Source organism: Schistocerca cancellata, unplaced genomic scaffold (assembly GCF_023864275.1).
Source record: "Schistocerca cancellata isolate TAMUIC-IGC-003103 unplaced genomic scaffold, iqSchCanc2.1 HiC_scaffold_195, whole genome shotgun sequence".
In the NCBI taxonomy this organism is placed as follows: domain Eukaryota; kingdom Metazoa; phylum Arthropoda; class Insecta; order Orthoptera; family Acrididae; genus Schistocerca; species Schistocerca cancellata.
In genome coordinates this window covers 17501-22097 of record NW_026046228.1, presented here as the reverse complement: position 1 = coordinate 22097, position 4597 = coordinate 17501, and the positions used below count along the sequence as shown (strand labels likewise).

At 54.1% G+C, this 4597-nt stretch overlaps 1 non-coding gene across 1 annotated transcript; it reads right to left on the bottom strand.

The window, feature by feature from the left end:
* Positions 1-358: 358 nt before the first annotated feature.
* LOC126112667 (small subunit ribosomal RNA) lies at positions 359-2267 on the bottom strand. The gene has a single exon (XR_007524500.1). It is a non-coding gene; the product is annotated as a small subunit ribosomal RNA (ribosomal RNA).
* Positions 2268-4597: the final 2330 nt, after the last annotated feature.

The following is a 4597-nucleotide window of genomic DNA, read 5'->3' as shown; positions in this document are numbered from 1 at the left end:
GGGTGATCTTTTTCATTTAGTTTCCACTGTCTCTTTCAAGACAGTTGCATAGGCGGGACTGAGGCGTTTGACGGCCCCTGTTCCAGCGTTCCTGTGTCCAACGGCCTCACGGCCGATGGGCGTCGTACGGCTCCACACCGGAGCGGACAGGCACTCGGGCGAAAGTCATTCAAAACCGGCGCCAGGCGCCAGGTGCCGCAGGCCAGCCGCTCCAGAGCTTCAGCGCTCGTACCACACAACATTTTTCCGTTAGTTTTGAGAGGCACGCGTGGTTCCGCACGCGGCGCACGGCTGCTGCCGTACAGGTAGCGTGTTGCGCGACACGACACGCACATCGAAAGACATGCAGTCTAGTCGGTAATGATCCTTCCGCAGGTTCACCTACGGAAACCTTGTTACGACTTTTACTTCCTCTAAATGATCAAGTTTGGTCATCTTTCCGGTAGCATCGGCAACGACAGAGTCGATGCCGCGTACCAGTCCGAAGACCTCACTAAATCATTCAATCGGTAGTAGCGACGGGCGGTGTGTACAAAGGGCAGGGACGTAATCAACGCGAGCTTATGACTCGCGCTTACTGGGAATTCCTCGTTCATGGGGAACAATTGCAAGCCCCAATCCCTAGCACGAAGGAGGTTCAGCGGGTTACCCCGACCTTTCGGCCTAGGAAGACACGCTGATTCCTTCAGTGTAGCGCGCGTGCGGCCCAGAACATCTAAGGGCATCACAGACCTGTTATTGCTCAATCTCGTGCGGCTAGAAGCCGCCTGTCCCTCTAAGAAGAAAAGTAATCGCTGACAGCACGAAGGATGTCACGCGACTAGTTAGCAGGCTAGAGTCTCGTTCGTTATCGGAATTAACCAGACAAATCGCTCCACCAACTAAGAACGGCCATGCACCACCACCCACCGAATCAAGAAAGAGCTATCAATCTGTCAATCCTTCCGGTGTCCGGGCCTGGTGAGGTTTCCCGTGTTGAGTCAAATTAAGCCGCAGGCTCCACTCCTGGTGGTGCCCTTCCGTCAATTCCTTTAAGTTTCAGCTTTGCAACCATACTTCCCCCGGAACCCAAAAGCTTTGGTTTCCCGGAGGCTGCCCGCCGAGTCATCGGAGGAACTGCGGCGGATCGCTGGCTGGCATCGTTTATGGTTAGAACTAGGGCGGTATCTGATCGCCTTCGAACCTCTAACTTTCGTTCTTGATTAATGAAAACATACTTGGCAAATGCTTTCGCTTCTGTTCGTCTTGCGACGATCCAAGAATTTCACCTCTAACGTCGCAATACGAATGCCCCCGCCTGTCCCTATTAATCATTACCTCGGGTTCCGAAAACCAACAAAATAGAACCGAGGTCCTATTCCATTATTCCATGCACACAGTATTCAGGCGGGCTTGCCTGCTTTAAGCACTCTAATTTGTTCAAAGTAAACGTGCCGGCCCACCCAGACACTCAATAAAGAGCACCTTGGTAGGATTTCAACGGGGTCCGCCTCGGGACGCACGAACACGCACGAGGCGGTCGCACGCCTTCGGCTCGCCCCACCGGCAGGACGTCCCACGATACATGCCAGTTAAACACCGACGGGCGGTGAACCAACAGCGTGGGACACAAATCCAACTACGAGCTTTTTAACCGCAACAACTTTAATATACGCTATTGGAGCTGGAATTACCGCGGCTGCTGGCACCAGACTTGCCCTCCAATAGATACTCGTTAAAGGATTTAAAGTGTACTCATTCCGATTACGGGGCCTCGGATGAGTCCCGTATCGTTATTTTTCGTCACTACCTCCCCGTGCCGGGAGTGGGTAATTTGCGCGCCTGCTGCCTTCCTTGGATGTGGTAGCCGTTTCTCAGGCTCCCTCTCCGGAATCGAACCCTGATTCCCCGTTACCCGTTACAACCATGGTAGGCGCAGAACCTACCATCGACAGTTGATAAGGCAGACATTTGAAAGATGCGTCGCCGGTACGAGGACCGTGCGATCAGCCCAAAGTTATTCAGAGTCACCAAGGCAAACGGACCGGACGAGCCGACCGATTGGTTTTGATCTAATAAAAGCGTCCCTTCCATCTCTGGTCGGGACTCTGTTTGCATGTATTAGCTCTAGAATTACCACAGTTATCCAAGTAACGTGGGTACGATCTAAGGAACCATAACTGATTTAATGAGCCATTCGCGGTTTCACCTTAATGCGGCTTGTACTGAGACATGCATGGCTTAATCTTTGAGACAAGCATATGACTACTGGCAGGATCAACCAGGGAGCTGCGTCAACTAGAGCTGAGCAGCCGGCCGCCCGGGAGTGTGTCCCAGGGGCCCGCGCGAACACGCAAGCGTCCGCTCAATTATTCTGCAAACAGGAGGAGGCTGAGCTCCCCTGCACAATACACCTCGAAACCCTCTCAGGTCCCGGCGGCGCGCAGCGCCGTCCTAAGTACTTGGTCGGGTTCGAGAGAGGCGCAATCGCCCGGAGTTAGGCGAGTAGACGCTTTAGGTGCGACCACCCGTGCTCCCAACTGAGCTTGCCGCTGCCGACAGAGGCCCGGGAGCGTGCTGTCGTGGCATTGCCGGCGGGAGACAACACGCGCCACCTACGGTGACCGGCAGCTCCAACGCCAGCGCCACAGAAGGGCAAAGGCCCCACGTGGGTGCCGAAGCGAACTCTCCCAGCACAGCGCACGTGCCAACACGTCTGCACAACTGCGATACAAACCACCAGCGAGAACCGCTGGGGCGACCGAGCAGCAGACGGCGTCGCGGCGCCGAGTGCCGGGCGGCGGCGCATCCTCAACGCACACAGTCCTCAATCGGACCAGCACACTGCAGATGTCCACCGCGCTTCGCACCGGGCCGGCGAGGACCCACTTTGGCTGCACGGCGCCGCGCGCAGGGTGCCCCGGCGCGCAGCTGCGCCGCCTGCCGCGTCCGTCGGCCGGCGCGCCTGCCACTGGGCGCCCCCACCAGCCGGCTGTAGCGCGTGCGCCCACGCACCGCGCGGCCAGCACGCCGGGCGGCCCCCCCCTCACCGGCCGGGGACAGTCCCACCCACCCACAGCCGCGTATCGCTTCACACCCAGATTCACATTCACGTTCGTTGGTATGGTGGGGACCGCTTCGTAGCTGTACCGATCGTTGCCCTCACAGATGTACCTCCAGCAAGGACAACCGCACCACAACGGGTTACCAGTTGTTCATTTGCGTAACGTCACCAGTAAACGTACACGTCCATCCCCGTTTGCAAAGTCAACTATTATTGCATGCCTGCCTGTCAGGTGTCAAGACACACTACATCCGCTCACATCCACGCAACAAAATGTGCCCGACTAGAGGGCACGTGGAAGGTGCCCCCGTACGTATGCGATGTCCATTGCGCGACCAACTGTCAACCGGCCTCTGTAGCATGTCGCAGATGTGGAACGCGGGGCACCGTGCTATCACATTGTGTGAGAAGAGACTACTACGTCTGCATACACGCGCCACTACATGAACAGACGGCTCATGCTGATCGCCATCCACTGCGTCCATTACTCCCACACGTCTCTATGGCGTACCACACTGCAATGCAGCTGTTATGGGGAGATGACACGTAGCTGTGTACACAACATTCTGAGCGGGTTGCGGTTGGACAATACATTAATGTAACGTGTCATATGCCAATTACAGAGCAGGGTAAGGCACAACTTGGGTTAGGTTAAGGCACAACTTGGGTTAGGTTAAGGCACAACTTGGGTTAGGTTAAGGCACAACTTGGGTTAGGTTAAGGCACAACTTGGGTTAGGTTAAGGCACAACTTGGGTTAGGTTAAGGCACAACTTGGGTTAGGTTAAGGCACAACTTGGGTTAGGTTAAGGCACAACTTGGGTTAGGTTAAGGCACAACTTGGGTTAGGTTAAGGCACAACTTGGGTTAGGTTAAGGCACAACTTGGGTTAGGTTAAGGCACAACTTGGGTTAGGTTAAGGCACAACGTGGGTTAGGTTAAGGCACAACGTGGGTTAGGTTAAGGCACAACGTGGGTTAGGTTAAGGCACAACGTGGGTTAGGTTAAGGCACAACGTGGGTTAGGTTAAGGCACAATGTGGGTTAGGTTAAGGCACAATGTGGGTTAGGTTAAGGCACAATGTGGGGGTAGATTGCGGTACAAATTGCATTACATTGCGGTGCAAATTGCATTACATTGCGGTGCAAATTGCATTACATTGCGGTGCAAATTGAGTTACATTGCGGTGCAAATTGAGTTACATTGCGGTGCAAATTGAGTTACATTGCGGTGCAAATTGAGTTACATTGCGGTGCAAATTGAGTTACATTGCGGTGCAAATTGAGTTACATTGCGGTGCAAATTGAGTTACATTGCGGTGCAAATTGAGTTACATTGCGGTGCAAATTGCGTTACATTGCGGTGCAAATTGCGTTACATTGCGGTGCAAATTGCGTTACATTGCGGTGCAAATTGCGTTACATTGCGGTGCAAATTGCGTTACATTGCGGTGCAAATTGCGTTACATTGCGGTGCAAATTGCGTTACATTGCGGTGCAAATTGCGTTACATTGCGGTGCAAATTGCGTTACATTGCGGTGCAAATTGCGTTACA